General features: G+C 36.7%; 1 protein-coding gene across 26 annotated transcripts in view; it reads right to left on the minus strand.

Annotated features, from left to right (window-relative positions):
* The window catches only part of Adgrl3 (adhesion G protein-coupled receptor L3), a 734,954-nt gene that overhangs the window by 669,116 nt on the left and 47,744 nt on the right, over positions 1 to 18,094 (minus strand). Inside the window, exon 1 of one of the 26 annotated variants that reach the window (XM_075942837.1) lies at positions 9,613 to 9,653. The exons of the other annotated variants lie outside the window; for them this stretch is intronic. The gene's annotated coding sequence lies outside the window, so the exon portion shown is untranslated. Of the gene's footprint in view, positions 1 to 9,612; positions 9,654 to 18,094 lie in introns of those variants that run through there. 26 annotated transcript variants of the gene reach the window in all.

An 18,094-nucleotide genomic window follows, 5' to 3' on the forward strand; every position in this document is an offset into this window, starting at 1 on the left:
TCATCAGCAGATAATAAAGTTTTTTTTTTAACCAAAGTCCAATATTCACTATTAGTTTTCAGAAAGCTTTTCCTTGGCAGATTCTAATTTCTCAGAGATTCTGAAATATTTGCTGTGGGATAATGCTTTTCTACACTGTAAAGATTTGTCATTAGTGTTGGTTTAATAAAACGCTGGTTGGCCAGTAGCTAGGCAGGAAGTATAGGCGGGGCAAACAGACTAAGAGAATTCTAGGAGAAGGAAAGGCAGAGATGCAGTCATCATTCAGAAGCAGACGAAGCAAGATGAGAATCCTTCAAAGAGAAAAGGTACCAAGCCGTAGGTTCAACATAGAGAAGAATTACGGGTTAATTTAAGTTGTAAGAGCTAGTTAGCAATAAGCTTGAACAATAGGCCAAATAGTTTAATTAATTAATGTAAGCCTCTGTGTATTTCTCTGGGACTGAACGGTTATGGGACCAGGCAGGACAGAAACTTCCATTTACAGATATTAATCAAGTTGACACAAATAATAAAACCCATTTCAAGTAGTCTGTATTTCAAGTACTACTGATACCAGTACTCAAAACGCATGATTTTTTTTTGCCTCGTTTGTACTTTTTGTGGGGCTGTGGATCAACATCGGGACCTCACGAGTGACAGGCAAACACAGTAAATCTTAGCTATGCTCATGTCCCAAAATGAGCAGGTTTTGTGTCTTTCAGACTTCTCTCAGTTTTTCTGCATTTAGATGTGAAAATCCTGCAGTCTGAATACTTTCTTGCCATTTATTTTTGATGAAAGGTAAGGCTTTTCAGATGGCTCGCTATAGCTTTGCAGAGTGAGACAGCTTGACTAACTGCATGATTATCCAGACTTATCACATTGCCCATTCTAGTTTTTTCTAGTATTTACTCCAGAGGATTTTATTTTCTCCCTCCACATTCCAGATAATGCAAAAGATAAACAACAGAATTTCAGCACTCGTACTATTCACCATAGGTAAGGTACACAACTCTAGATGATAATTTTCCAATTTATTAGAAAATAGTGTACTTGATCACATTTCCTAATGCTTTCCATGAACAATACCTGCTCTCATGAATTATCAACTTGATACAGAAAGTACAACTTTATGTAATATGCATTGGATTTAATTTTATTGTATGTACAGGGACATAAGTGTAGAAAAGAAAACAAGAAAAGAATCTGAATTTCCATGTTCGGCACACAGCATCCATCAGAATTCATCTGTCTCAAAGGCCTTGTTTTATTACATCTTTCAAAGAGTGTAATTACTCTGAGCAAAATCTAAGTCTAGATTTTGGTTCTTTACTACATCTGGCTATCTGGGATTCTGACTGTAGGGAGGGTGGTTTAATAAAAGGTTAATTAACGCAGCTGTGGCCTACATGGAACATTTTCTAGGCTAAGATGATTTCAGTTCAGCTCCCTGAAAAAAAATCAGTTGACTGAAATTCTTGGCTTTCTCCCAGGCAGTTTCTTGAAAAGGTTACCAGCTTAATTGAATGAAAGCAGAGTCTGCGACCATCAACAATTATCTATAGAGCAATACTTGTTATTAGGCTGAATAAAATGAAAGGTAGAAACCAACCACAATTATTTATGGGGCGGTTTAGTTCTTAACACTGGCTAGAGCAAGAGCATCTGCTACTACTGTGAAAATTTCCTAAAAATCTAGTTCCTCCTGGCATAAAGACACTACACAAGATTTATGTATTTGAACAGTCTACAAAAATGACTTCTATTTATTTAGAAACTATCACAATTAACTTATTAACCTGGAAGAATTGAGAAAATTGACACAAAACTGATATTTAATATCCTCGTCTATTTTACCCACAGCAATGAAACCAGCACATCCGCTGTTTGCTGTTGTCTAATCACCTCTTTATGCTGATTGTGCTACTTGGTCCATCCCAGAAACTCTCCCAGTTCATTTGGAGAATAATGTCCCTCATTCTGGTGTACACAATGTGAAATGACTAACCGAAATAACCAGAGTGGCATATTACAGGCAGTCTCTCAGTCACACTATGCGTCATTTCAGTAAGGCATTTTATTGAAAACACAGTGCAGACAATGCCACTCAAATGAGTAAGATTTAGAAGCATGGATGCTTTTCCTCTTTCCCTGGGCTTAGTCATTGTAAAACATTTCCCCAAGTCTACTCAACTAACAATAACGACTCTGTAATTGATGACCAGCTACAGCTATTAAAAGGATTAAATTCCAACCACTGGGACTCTCAACTTTGACACAGCCTAAGAGTTTGAATGCTAGTGAATTTAAACATTTCTTTGAATTTTAGCTGAGTAAATTAGATTCCTGTTTATAGCAACGCTAATTTTTATTGAATATTTTACATATTGTAAAGTCCATTCAATTTTTTTTCCATTTGATAATGCTATCAAACATAAGTAGGAAACATACAGCAGAAAACAAAAAGAATTGTTTTGTCAATGACTTCACATTTGTATAATTTAATTTAGCAATTTCTCATAAATGACTAAATATTTTCAAGACTTCATTCAACAGTTTTTAAATATCAAAAGTGTTGTTTCATATTTATCCTACAGTCCAAACTCATCTAAATATGCAAATTTTATAATGTAAATGTACATTATTTCTAAAAACTCCTTCTGAGAATTAATATGCTCATGGCTGGGTAAGAAATATTTTTAAAGACATTTCTGATGACTGATTTTTCAACAGTTTTTTATTTTTAATGAAAGCTATAAATTCATTAAAAGACAAAAATAATCAAATCATTCCACATTATTCAAAGTCAAAAAAAGACAGGAGTTTTTGGTTCTCTGATAAAGTGGTAGAAATGTATAATTAAAATGAAACTAGAAAGAGGAAATCAAAGTGTTCAGCCCTGTTTTTTCTTCTGAAGGAAAATTCTCTTACCACTGAGTGCTATAGAGTAAGTGTGACTATGTACAGGTCAGAGCTCAGAAGAGGGAAGATGATGGTGAGAAGCCAGAGTTCTGGCTGCCTTCCCACACAAGCTCAGTTTAGCATAAGACCCAACAAGGCTGCTGACTAACGCACTGTTCATGGAATGTAAAAGTAAATGTCGCCATTTAAAAAAAAATGAGTGGCCTAAAGAATAACATGGTAGGGAGTTTAAAAAGTAAATAAGATAAAAGTAACATTTACAGAGAAACAGTTACCTAGTAAAGATATTCAGACACTGAGCATACTGGATTTCATACCAAATACATTAAGACATGTAAACTACTTTATATATGTACAATGTATGCATAATGTATAAGAAAGAAAAGAAAAATGTTGTACTCAAAGACGACCAGTCATACCACATGGTGTGATACAGATTAAAAATTGCTTTAGCTGTTTATATTAAATACAGTCTTCACAGGTGAGTCTTGATTCCAGGGTACCACCTTCAACACAGAATGGCGCTAAAAGTCAAACTTCTAATCAGGCCACACCAAGTCCTTTCCTCATCTATGTTGTACCAGTGTGGTGTCGTCTTTCCCTAGCATGTCTACCTTCTCCTGAAGTTTGATGTCCACTCTGACTGAACTCAGCATTTTGACTGACTGGTGCCCGAGTTTTGGATCTTCACAAGTGTTCCCTTCCACCTCCATACAGTCTTTCCGGACCCACTATAAATACTCATTCTCCCAAAAGTTATGTTGTTTTCTGGTAGGTTTAGATGTCCTTGCAAATACAGTTCAGTGACACCATGTTATGTATTGTATTTGATCATAATTCTTTAATCATTCGCCTTTCCTTCAGAGCCACAATATATACGCCCCATCAACTTCAAAAATCAATAAGTTGAGTCCTTAAATCACCTTAGTAACTCAATACATTTCTGTACTTTTCTCTTAAATATGAATAAACATATGATTCAATTGTGTAATATTAGAAAATTCCTAAGCAGATTTGAGTTCAAGTCAGTCAAATTTGTATGTGCCAAAATCTATTCTGCCCAACACCTTCAGTGTGGTTTGTTTAAACTTTATAATTGTTTAAACTTTCTATAACCCTTCTGATAGTCACATGGATGGATATGTAAAGAAAGTAAAATTAAATAGCTCTCTCAAAGTCAGAAACATGCCATTTCCAAAGCAATATTTAAGGCTGTACCAAGTAGTGTAAGACTCTGATATTTCTATTAGAGTCTACTTCTAACGTAAGCTATACTCTTTACTCTAAATTTATGCTATTATTTATGAATATGTGAATATAATACTGCCAACTGAAGAAGAAAATAGCAATACACAGTTTTCTACACTTTAAAATGTCTTGATTAAATGTTTCAATACATGAAGACAGTAAAGTATGCAGAGTTCATTTTAGCTTTTATCTGTACTTACCTCTAACTCATGTGAAACCACCAAATTACTATGCCTCAGATACTCTGCAATCCTTTTGTATCTTTGGTGGTTTCTTATTCAGCAAACCATCTTCAACTATCTAAACCAGTAGTACTGCTTTCTACTCCCTGTTCCCATATATGGTAATGTATATGGTATGCTTATCATATATTTTGACAATCATAAATGTCCCATAGATACAAGAAAAATTTGAAGTTCCCTTTTTATACTTCTTTGCAAGTCTCTGAAGCCTCTAGTATAGTCTTAGCTATCAAATATTTATTCAAATGTTTCCTAAATTGAGTCATAAAGTAATGATTTTTGAAACTGTTGGAAAGGGAAATCTAATATGTCACACGGCTGGGCCAGGGAAGCCTACTAGAGTCTGCATTGATTTGCATCACTGGATAACAGAATTTCCAACATTTCCAATGGAGTGTAGTATTTTAGCACATGAACAAGTTCAAAGAAAAAAAAACCAAGCAGATCTTAGAGAAAGATGCAATGCAAACATTCCTACTTTTTCTCATTTCAATAAGTCATTTTCTGAGGATTTCAGAGTTGAATGCAGGACGGTCTCTCAGTTCCATGAGACTTCATGCCACACAAATACTGTTAAAACAATGCAAAATTCTAGACAAAGGGAAAAATGTACCGTGCTTCGTTTGCCCGGAAACATGAACAGGTTTAACTAACTCTGAGTAGTGCTGATTTTCTTTAACACTCTCCTGCCAGTCATGTTGACTTCTTAAATGAGATTATGACAGTGAGAGGAATATGGTGCTGGATGCTATTGGAATACACACAGTATGAATCAGTTTTCAAATAAACCCAGCTCATTGGGGACGTGTAATTGGTCATATTAATAAGATAGGCATAGCTTTAAATTTCAGGAAAGACAGATGAAATTATCTTTAATTTTAAATTTCATATAAGGTGATGAAGATATAATAACATTATCATGTTTTGGTTGACTTTTATTTCAAAGTTAAAAGACATAGTGAACTTCTGGGGGAATTAGATTTTAACACTTTGTCTTTTTTAAAGAGTCACCCAGAGCATACTTTTCTTGCACAACCACGTTCACTATGTCAACTGCCTAGAAAATCCTATTTTTGTAAATAGATACTTGCTTCATGAACTTAATAATCTCATCTGTCCATACAACATATAATTGTTATCAAACGACAGTTTGAAACACGGAATGATACACAGCACTAGTTAGAAATGACAAATACGCAAACTTTTGTTTTAAATTATTGTTCACTTTTTCTCCCCAAACTTGGAACTAACAGGACTTTTTTATGTTTTGGAATAAGATCAGTTTCATGCCATTGTGATCTATCATGGACTACAGGGATATTAGTCACAGGAGGGGAAGTATGTCAGTGATCAACTTTGGAGTATGGATTTAATAAAAATACCATATTTTAATCCTCAGGAACTCAAGATATTGAAAAGGGAAATAAAAGCAATGAACGTATTTGACAATGAACGTGCTTCTAAGAACCCTCGGGAAAACTTTCATTGGGTTTATGGAATATATACGAAGATTTTCTTGACACTTTCGTGCTCAGCTTCAAAATATGGTATTATAAATTTTAATGGGTTGATTGATGCTAAAGTTTGTGGTCTGTGTGTGTGTTTGATATGGATAAAAGACATCAAGCATAAGAAATGAGGGAATCACAACAATGTTATACACTTTGTGATAGTGATATTGAATTTAGCTTTACAAAGAAAAATTCTTTATCCATGAATAACAATGACAAAATATGAAACTACAGACAGTCATATATGCTTCAAAATTCACTGGCTTTGCATGTTCAAAGTGTGATTTTAATCTTTGATGTCCTCAGTCTTCCTCTGAATATATAAAGTCAGCTTATTTCAAGTCTGTATTTAATGGATTAGAAATTTTAACATAAAGTGAATCATTGACTAAGCAAAGTGAAATGTTTCTTTCCATGTTAATTTTTTATTTACTAAATCATAATATCCAATACAAAAAATAGAAAGCCAATCATTGAAAAGATTTAAAAAGGCATTCCTAAGAATGCCAAACATTTTTATTGACTCATATACAAGGTGGAAAAATGATGTCAATTTTATTAGTAGTGCAGAAAAGAAAAACTCTCAGTTTTCTTAAAGAGTAGTCAGTTCTGAATTTACTACTAAATTCTTTACCAGCTAAACTATAAAATTTTAAAGCAGTATTACAGCTTGGGGCAATGGTCAAACTTATACAGAATAAAAAAGGCATACACATTTTGAGAGTAATGACTTAACAACTTAAGATAATACAAAGTGTAAAAAGGCAGTTAAAAAATAATTAATGCTTATACTGTCCTATGGAAAGACAATGCCCACCTGAATAACAACACAAGAAAGTAAGTACGTTAGAAGAAAGGGGAAAAAAGTACTCCTATCCACTGGAAAAATTTTATAAGGAAATACAGAAGAGATGCAAGAATTTAAGTTAAATCGAGGGTACAGAAACACTGAGGGAGGGTAAGAAGAAAGAATGCAGGGTGACTCAGACAACTGCTTTTCTTTCTTTTTTATGGAACTCGCGATCTTTTTTTAGATTTTAAAATTCATTTTACATACCAACCACAATTCACTGTATCTTCCTCCTCTACATCTTGTCTCCCACCTCCATCTACTCTTCAGGGAGGGTAAGGCCTCCCGTGGGGAGTCAACAAAGTCTGGCATATCAACCTGAGGCAGGACCAACCTACCCTCCATCTCCATGTCCCCCACTCTCCTATCAAGGTTGAGCATGGTATTCCACCATAAGGAATGGGCTTCAAAAGGCCAGCTCATGCACTAGGGATAGATCCTGGTCCCACTGCCAGGGGCCCCACAAAAAGACCTACCCATGGACCAAACTAGGGAATCTAAATGTAGACAACTGCATTTTTAACTTGCAAAAGGAACGGCTAACGAAGTCCTCAAATGACATCAAATAGAGGATGTAACATGTAGTCTTAAAAGCATCTATAACAACTTACTAGGGGACGGTTTGTACAATTCCCGGGAAGCATCTGTTGTTTACTCTATACTGTTTTGGTTACATGAGCCACAGTTAATTCAAATGAAGTAATAGATGCATAGCACTGGGATAATGAGTGACATTTCTGAGTGTCACTACCATGGACGAGATCGGAACATCTAATTTCCCCTTCACTAGTCCTCTGTACAACACTATTGCTGATGCAAAAGTCAAGATATTTAATAGGCATCATGAAAACACAGTCGAACAGTTTTCAGATCTCCCTCTGAATATAAAATAAAAAAGTTATCAGTAAGTATAACTCCAACTTTTCCAAATCTGTCAGATACATACAACAGGAAATAAAGGAAGATAGAGTCCATGTAGGTTCAACGAGGTAATTAGCAGGCTCGTTTATGATAATGCTGTCTGTGACATGGATGTAAGACACAGAAATCAAATCAGATGTGCTAGAGCAGCGGTTCTCGCCCTTTCTAATGCTCTGACCCTTTAAAATAGTTCCTCATGTTGTGGTGACCCCCAACCATAAAAATATTTTATGATTATTTCATAACTATAATTTTCATATTGTTGTGAATCATGAACGATAATGTAAATTTTTGATATGCAGGATTTCTGATATGGGACCCCTGTGAAATGGTTTTACGAACCCAAAGTAGGTGAAGACCCATAGATTATGAACCTTTGTGCTAGACTTTGTGTGCAGAGTATTTGCCAAAGTTCATTTATTGACTCCTAGGACTGTTGATGAGAGTAGAGCTGGGGGAGACAATGAAACCTTTAGATAATGAGATCTAGGGGAAGGTATTTATGACATGGCATATAGTTCCAAAGGGGATAAGGAACTCCGACTCCTCCTCGTTCTCCCTTGCTTCCTTCCACCAAAGTTAGCATTTTCATATCCCCGTGACTATCATGATGACCATGATGGCTGCCATGGATTAAAGGATAAAAGGCAATGACAGACTGCAAGCCAAAATACACACACACACACACACACACACACACACACACACACGCACGCACGCACGCACAACTTTTCTCTTATATGTAATTTTATTTCAGGTGATTCATTATAGTGTTATAAATAAAACATATAGATGACTAAAGGAAGAATGGGCTGGATCATGCCAGAACTCTAGTGTTCCAGTCTGTGAATCTGTTAATAGAGAACTTTCTACCCTAGGAATTTTACAGATGTGAGAAACAGTTGCATAACAACCCAGACTCCTACCAGCAGCACATGGGTTGACACATGGGGCAGACAATGTTATTCTGACAGCCCATAACCACCTCTTAATGGGTGGGTCACTATATTTTGGGTATATTTTAAGCTACCTTTGATATATTATGAATCCCATTCTTTCATAATATGAAAAGTAAAGGAAAACTAAGGAGCAATACAAAGGTCCAGAAATTAAGATAATAATGAAAGTCAGTAGTGCTGAGGAATGACAAAGCATGGATTGTGTCAAGAGCAGGAACAAAGCTAAAACAGAGTGGGGGAGGCAGGAGCTACTTCATACTTTCAGGGTACATACTTGAGGCTTCCAATTAGTTTCACCCATATCAAAGGGCAGACTGGTCCTCCTCAAGACACAATGTGACTTGCTAGTAAAACAAAAGAATTCTGTTGGGCATGAGGGTACACTGCTATAATCCCATCACTCAAGAGACTGAAGCAGCAGAACAATAAATTTGTACCAAACAGAGCTTCACAGCAAAACTCTGCAAGGTGAGGAGTGGCAGGTGTGTGGATGACCAGAAGATCAAATTACTTTTGGATGACTGTCAATTTGATGTTGGTTCAGGAGATGGAAATTAGTCATAAACTTAAAAAGCGTGGTAGCGGCTGCTTAACTGCTAAGGGACTTTGTCAAAATCCAAGAATAATTATAGTTTCCTGGCATGTTCATACTTGTACAACTCTGCAGTTCAGAGTAAGTGGAAATCCCCAAGGGGTGGGACCTGTACGAGGGAACAATTCAACGATTCAAAACTGAATATCGTATGCAGCAAAAAGATCCATGGATTGACTCGCTGCTTTTCCTATCTCCCCTCTCTATGTGTCTTCCTGTTTCTCTCTCTTCTCTCTTTCTCACTTTAGCTTTCTCTTTCCCCCTCTCTCTTATTAAATCTTTAAAATACTGACAAATAGCATTAAATAGAGGGAATGCTTCATAGAAAGCTGTGTGGTTTGTCTAAGATACAGTCACTGATCTGGAGGCAGGAGACAGGCATTACCTCATACTCGCAGGGCACATACTTGAGGCTTCAAGATTCTAGTTTCACACCTATCAAAGGTCAGACTGGTCCTCCTCTAGAAACAAGAGTGAAAGGAGATGCAGTCAACATTCCTTGCCAGGACTTCATGCAAAGTTTCTTAGTGTAAGTGATCTGCAGCCAGGGAAGGGACCATGAGGTTGAACAGTGGCTGGAACAGGAAGTGGTGAAGGCAGAAAATCTTCCCTTTAGAAACAACTAATATTGATGATATCTTTCAATGGTTTACGCCACATTTTTTTTTTTAAAGCACTGTTTTCTTTTTGAATTAAGCTAGGTTAAAACAGAATTAGAAGCTTACTTTTAGAAAAGTATCTGGTCAGAGATAGTCTAGAGATCTAGAGATACAACAGTCCTTGGAGATTAACTTGTTCAACTCTCACAAATGTAACAATTAATAAATTTAAAGGTACATCTTCAAACCTCATCTTAGGTATAAATTACAAAACAATTCTGTAATAAGCTGAGCAATCTTTAAGCCAAGTGGTATTGATTGGGAAGGGCGTGTGTACTTATTCACTCTAAAGGCACACACATATTAGTGAACTGAGCATATAAACACAGTTCTGCCATGCAAAACCAGGCTTCTCTCCATTCTTTTGGCTCTCACCCCTGTAGCCCAGTCAGGAAGCTTTAATGAATACCCATGGGGAGCCTACAGCACAAAATATTCCCTGGCCTATTTGGAAATGAGACAATAGTCCCTCTTGGAATTAAATCTTTGGTGCAAAGATTTTCCTGTCTTTTTTTTTCCCCCAGCAAATGAGTATCATGTTCAGCACTGGAGAGACAACACCAGTTACTTACCCCCAATGAGTAGACTGAGTAAACACCCATGAGGTTTGAGACAGCCAGAGAGCCAGATAATGAATGTGCTATTCATAGTGCGAACACAAAAGTAAGAACCAAACAAACACCAAATCCCTGCAGTTTGGAATACCCAGCTTTTTGGAACAAGAAGAAATAAAGTAGTGTGCATATGTCTCAATCATTAATATACCTCTGCTACAGTAGCTAAGTTCTGGCAGGCTTTGATTGCCAGGGAAGAACAAAATTTTTGCCAATCATCTTTAGAAAAACATCCAGAAGCAATTACCTTTCGAATTCTGTCTGATGGCCTGGGTCTGTTGTGAGAAATCAGTGAGATTCTGCAATGATTTACAGAGCTAGCGCACAGAAATTCTCATGTAAGGGGTTCCAACTGAAATGAGTAACTAAAGAAATATGTGTGAAGTGCTTCGACCTCAGTGTCCTCACCTCCCTCTGAGTGGAAGGACACAGAGAAAAGGCAAATTTACGCTGGCTACCCAGATTGCATTTAGACACCTATTCATGCAAGATGCTCCAGTTTGAGGTCACTTGATTCCATCAGCCATTAACAAAAACCAGAATTCAGCATGCTAGTCAAACAATTGTGTCTTAACTCCGTTTAAAACAAGAAAGAGAGAAAACAGACTTAGTGAGCAAACGAGAATGCCATAAAAAATGAATATATTGTTTTCTACTTTTGTCTTCAATAAGTTTTTAATAAACTTCTTGTTGCTATAATATCAGGGTTGTTTAAAAAAACTATCAAAACTATCAGTAACTCAATACAATAAGGTCATTAACTTTAAGTTTTAAGAAATCCCAGTAGGAAACATCCAGAATGTAGAGTGAACAAGTGAGCTATTAACTGAGTTTGATGACATGCTGTAGCATCCAAATAAATAACAAGGATCAATTTGAAAAATTAATGAGGCACTCACATCTGAATAGAATTATAACTACAACCCTGACTATTAAACAGAACTTAAGAACAGTCAATCACTGTCATACAAAAAGTTAAAATCCAAAATATTATAATGAATTTGGCATTAAAAGAAATGTTTCAAAAATAAAACATATGTATCAAAATTCTTTTTGTTTTTCTAATCCTTAGAGAAAACATTTATAGTGATTATGTGCAATGAACTGTCAGAAAATATAGTGACAAGAATAACATGCTTCCTTTCTTTCCTTACAGCCTTTAAGAATGTTTACAGCTTCTTAAAGCTAACGAACATTTTTAATGGACTTGAATATCTGGTACTGTCCTGCGTACTTTAGAAACAGGCAGCCTATTCTTCATTAAACCTCAGGAAAAGAAAGTTACATTAGTGAAAACTACAGCTGCCCCCATGAGATCGACAATAACTTTTCAAGTTAAAAATAACAGTAATAACCCAAGATTTGAATGTGTACAGTCCCAAGATTAACAAGTCTAAATGCTGTATTGATATTATGTTTTCCACTAATGACCTAACTTCCTGTCTATATCAGATGAACAGAGGATAGAGGATATGATATTTTTCAAAGTAATTTTTAGGAAAAAGTTCAAATTAAGTAGTGTTTATTCCATTCATTCTTCTACAATGAGCCGAAGTAGGACCTTGGTCTATCCCCATTTATCTGATACTAGTCTCCTCATGAACTCCAGCTTTTGTGTTCTCCTCTGGTTCTGTGAGCAGGACCCTGAATGCTCTAAAAAAGAAAATATGGCAGGAGTGATGCTGTGAGTCTTCTAACGATATGCCATCAAATATGATGCAGTTTTCCTGCGGTCACCTGGAACGCCAGCTCTCAACATGTTTCCTTTTCCAAACACAGATGTCAAGCTGAGAGAATTCAAAACCACATGGAGAGACCTCATGTCCATACTCTCAGCTCACCTGGGCATGCTCCGTACATCAGCACAGCCCAGAAACAAGCAAGTGATTAAAGGAAGCTCCAGAAGATTTTGGACCCCAGAACTCTAAAGCATATGAACACATTGGCTGACCATCAGCTCCGAACCCCATCACTGCAGAATGGCAATTCCTTCATAGTTGTAATTCTACACACATGACATAAGAACATATTAATATGTGTGTTGTGTCACCCATGGGATTTGAGATTGTTTGTTATGAAGCAATTTGTAAAAGCGTGATCATTTTACTTTCTTATGCCATTTCTACAATAATAACGGCAGCAATAGTAGAATAGCATGTATATATCTGCCAGATAGACTATTCACACTTCACATGCCTGATATCTCTCTGTATAACCTACAAAACAGGCATTGTTAATATTCCTATCTTATAGATGAGAACACTAAGTTCTTGTAAGAGTGTGTGCCCACTATTGCCTCATGGGTAGAGGTAAAAAATATTAGAATCAAAATCTTCTTGGAGTTACATTGGGGAACTCTAACGTTAGTAACATACTGCCCATGCGGAAGTAACAAGTGTGCATGCACAACCGTGTTAATGTATCACTAAACTCCCTTACTGTCTGGATCATCTACTAGAAGTGGTTACACCTGAATAAACTGCCAGTCTTCCAAATCAAGAAAGACAAATGAAAATCTCAGACAACAGCAACAGATGGTATAAATTGTAAGAGCACCGTCAAAGCTACCACGTCACCACCTAGCAGACTACATATAAAGATGCCAAACAGCAAAAGAAGTGAAGAGCATGTGAAAGCGCTGGAGTGAAGAGGGCTAGAACGACACTACGTTAGAAGGATGAAGGACCTCAGATCAACCGATGGAACCACTCCATGGCCCTGCTACTTACCCAAGGTCCTGACGCTCTTTCCTAGACAGCATTCTGCTCCGTTAGTTACAGTTACTGTTTTAGTGGCATTAATCATTCTATTGTCAAATATTTCTTCAGATCAAAGAATGATAAAGACCTCGTTCTCAGCTGTGCATATGACGTGAAGGAAAGAAAATGACCACACCGCAGTATAAGGCATTGCAGAACAGAGAAAAGACACAGAGGAAAAAAAAAAAAAGACACAGAGGTATCACTTGTAAAGCAAAGTCCCTGTTAGACACTAATGCAGAAATTCACAGAATAATGCAGATCACCATTAAGATGTAGACTTGAGACTTCTGTGATATTCTTGTTCTAATAATAAAGTAACTATTTTTAAACAACCATTGTTATCTTCCTAAATCGTCGTACACCAACCACGAGGATGACATTGTTTTGTCCGGTTGAAAGAAAAGGAAAGAGAAATCAGATTAGTATTCATCAAGCTCGGGAGCAATGACCTAAGCTAACCTAACCTAACCTGGACCTAATCTTTCCCAACGAACTCACCAAGTACTCGAGCAAGGACCACAATTGCTAATTAACTGGCTATAACCAACCCCCATGTTTTGCTATTTAGTGGACAGCACCCTCAGCCAAAGGAAGACCTTCCACTCTCCCATAGGATAGGTGAGGCTGTATTAGGAGGTCCAAGTCAATTATCTTAAGTGTTGCACAGAATTTTCCTGATTCAGCTGGTAAAATAGTCCCGTTTTCTCTGTTTTGCTTCCTTCTTGAAATATGAATGCATAGGAGACAGTGATTACACCAGAAGCTACCCTATGATTCTGAGAATGGAACTCACAGAAAAGATGTTGGAGAAAGAAGAGAGGCTGGAGTTTAGGTCTCTGGGATCATAGTTCCACCACAGATCCAAAAGCTGCCCACTACAGAACTTCCTTTTCCAAAAGACAAAAATACATTTCCATGCTGTTTCATTCCTTAAAATGTTTGCATGTTTGCTAAGTGCCACGAGATATAATTAAACCTTATGAATGTATTTAGCAGGGTAATAAATGCTGACCAAAATATTCCAAGCTCCAAAAAGTTCTATTTATACCCAATAGAAAACTTCACCTTATCTCATGTCTAAAGAGATCCATACTTCATTTCCAGGATACATATGTAAATGTGAAAGGCATGGGGAAGCTAACTGCTCAGAGTACCTACCGCTGATTGGATCACACTGCAGGAAAGGTGAGATGGGCAAGGGAATGCAGAAAAAAATAGAAAAGCCGAGGAAGAATAAAAATTGCTACAGTTAGCTGATGCTAAGCTGTATGCTGTGCACGTACAATACAATGAACCAAGAAATTCTACCTATTATTTACACAGTGACAGATAAAAGAAAATGAGGTGGAGCTCGATAAACAAGCTCTCTTCTAAAGTAGATTTAGACACTATTCATCCCCTTCCTTTCAGCCCAGAAGCCTGCTTAGCTGCAACCGTGAAATAAATTCCAGTCCTCAGAACATTTCGAGGAGGAATAATGTTCAAAACGGACGCAGGCTCCCTTTTCCTTCTCTTTGAAATTGATTAGGTGTACCTTTCAGATGAAAAACCGCTTGGTTTCTCAAAGAAGGAAGATTATTTTTAGACAAACACAAAATAGCTAATTTAAGTTGTCCAAATAGAGAGAGTACTTAAGATTTTTGATTCAATATTGTAGCTGAGAACCATTATAAATTCCTTGTATGGTGGACCCATAAACCAGGCCTTATCAAATTCCACCAAGAGACAATTGATAGTTTAGTATTAACTCAACGTTTTCTGTTAAGTCAAACTGATTACAAAACCGTAGTGAAATGTGTTTCTTAAACTACCTTCAAGAAACAATAAATGGACTAAGACGGTGGAAATAAAATCCCTGATGAGTGCTCAGGAAGCAATAGACATTAGACTCAGCACTGGAAAGAAATGTTACATAAGCAGTAATTTAATTTAAGTTTCCAATTTAAGGAATGCCTGGTCACATGCAACTCTCTGAAATGAAGCATTTCAACAACTCGCCATGAGTCTGCTTTAGAAGGTAATCTGAAAATCTATAAGAGTGACAAAAAAAATTTACTCTGCAACAGCACTTGCTCTAACTGCTAAAACACAGAGACGGGCAAATGAGAATGATTCAGCTCGGTGAGCCACAGTGCTGCACACATGGGAGAACTGGCACCCCACGCCATTCAAAGGGCTTCGAATCGAGGGGCCACATCTTCCTGTGGAAGACTGTCCATAGCTTAAGCGTCTCTAAAACACAATTCAGACTGTTTTATACTGAATGGTTTTACATTCTCTAAAAATACTATTAATTTAAATATTTCTGCCATTGGCTCCTTTCTTATTAAGTCTCTGGCTAAGGAAATGCTTGCAAGGATAAACCGGGTGTTTCATATATGTTTTCTTTGAATTTAAAAATGATAATTATTTACTAGTTATTTTTGTGGGTATACGTGCGTGCACAATATGCCACAGAGTCACACAGCGGTGTGAGGATGACTTGTAGGAGTTGGTTCTCTTCTACTCTGAGAACCTGACCTCAGGCTGTCGGGTTCTTTACCTGTTAAGCCATTTCCTGGCCACCTCCTCCAATATATAAAGTTTAAATAATGGTTTGAACAGTCCAGTTCTCATAATAACTAGCTCAATGACTTTGTTTAAATCCAGTGTAGAGAGAAATGACAACACGATGGAACTAAATTCCAGTGCAGTCTTAAAGACAGTGAGGAGACCTTGTTAGAAATTCTGATAGGGTAAGATATCAGGGGGCCATTCACAATGCATGAACGTTAGATTTCCTCAGCTATAAAGACAGGTAATACATAATTTAAATAGATGTTATAACATCCTTTCCTTCCATTGTTCCTGATGATGGATATTAGTGTTCAATTCAGACTTTTGGTATTATTGTATTTATAACCTAAGAAAAGATATGATGATTAAAGGTAAACCCAAATTATATAGGTTTTAAGGGAATGCATTTAAATTTCTTTATACATATAAGATGTTACACAAATGTCTTTCTACGGTTTACTTGGGAGACTGTACAACAGGTTCAAAATATCCTGGAAAGAGTCTATATTCCAATATAATTCAGAGAAAACAACTTCATATTGCAGCAATAGATGTGAATCACCTTTTTAATATTTTCTAATTCCCCTCTCAACTGATAAATATTTATTTACAATTCCTTTCTTAAAATGCTGAATGCCTCTAGAACTTCCAGAAAGAATAAAACGTATTTGTAGAATCTATGTTACACATATCATCATCACACAAACACATTTTGGTGTGCACTCAGGAAAGCACTGAACACATCTGTTTATGAAAGCACCATAGAGCTGCCACAGAACATCTCTTCATATGCTGTGGTCACTACTGCAACCTCACAATGTAGCCCATACCTGACATATTCTGAGAACCCAAACTCAAAAACATGTACCAAATTAATGCCTAGATAAATTTAGCTTTAAAAAGTGATTATTTATTATGCGCCAGAAGCACATATTTTCATAAGAATTTTTCTTAGACATACAAAAGTAAGTTTAAGTGTCTTCCTTTAATAAAGAAAATCTCACATCATTATATTATCACGTATATTATTTGTTTAGAAGGCAACATGTTAACGCAGTAAGCATTTTCAATTTGGGTTGGTTTATATACTAGGAAGAATTTCTTTCCCATAAGCATATGATGAATGCTGATGCTGTACTACTAGTAATCCTCTTAACAGTGAAAAGAACTAATTTCTACTTTGAATCATGAGCAGTCATACAACGCACACTGAAATCTCAATTAGGAAGAAATAATGCTGTACTGTAAAATGGGCTATAAAAGGGCTAAATGATAACTATATAATCCTAGCGAGGGAACAGCAAGTCGCTTTTGCACTGGATAAAGAAAAATCAAATCTGCACTAGTCTGAGCTGTCTTAAAGTCAGTATTATCAAGTTCCCAAAAAATATGTGTATGATGTATGAAAATAGAAATAAATTGTGTGATGAAACCGAGCAAACCTGCCCACATACCAACAAGCAGCTCTTAAGCTTTGTGGGTTTAATTATAAATAAAAACATCAATTAATGATTTTTAATATATGGAAACATAGCAATGGTTGGACTCAACCCTGACATCTGATCTAAGCTATCAGCCACCACTAAGCTTCCCTTCTAATTGGTCCGAATATTCACTATTCTGTCAGGAACTCTTCCCCATCACCTGTTAAAAACCAGAGAGCAGCTGGGCTATTTTACGTAATAAGGGACGTGGGTTTTCAAGGCAGTGAGGGAGCAGAATCAGAAGCTCTTGACAGCTGTAAACCAACGCAAAGGCTCCGCCCTTATACTACAGAAGAAAAGTCAGCTGTTGTCTCAACAGCTGGTAAGAAGTTGATGGAAATACGTATTAAAAGCACTGTAGATTTCATGTTTAAGATATCCACAGTCAGGAGGCAAAAGACCGTAACATCAAAATATGTGATAAACGTGGGAAAGAAACACAAAGGCGATGTGCACATGAGCGATGTGCAGATGACAACAAACTGTGGATGGACCGACATGCAGATACTGTGAGCTCCAATAACCTGAAATCTGTTTCAAAAATTGAGATATGTTCTAGAAGGTGTTTCATTACCTTATCATTTGAGCTACTTCCTCACTCGCCCATCTAGCTGCCACTTAACGCTATCACTGTTTCAGGATGTGTTCAAAATAAGTATGATAATTATGAGCAGGAAGGCATTGTGACAAACTGTAAGATGGTGGCACTTGTTCCTCTAGCAGGAAGCATTCCGTGGATGACATTTTTTTCCAGGCACTTGATTGATTTAGCAGATCCAACATAATGTTAAC

The sequence above is a fragment of the Microtus pennsylvanicus genome, chromosome 12 (assembly GCF_037038515.1).
Source record: "Microtus pennsylvanicus isolate mMicPen1 chromosome 12, mMicPen1.hap1, whole genome shotgun sequence".
Taxonomy (NCBI): Eukaryota; Metazoa; Chordata; class Mammalia; order Rodentia; family Cricetidae; genus Microtus; species Microtus pennsylvanicus.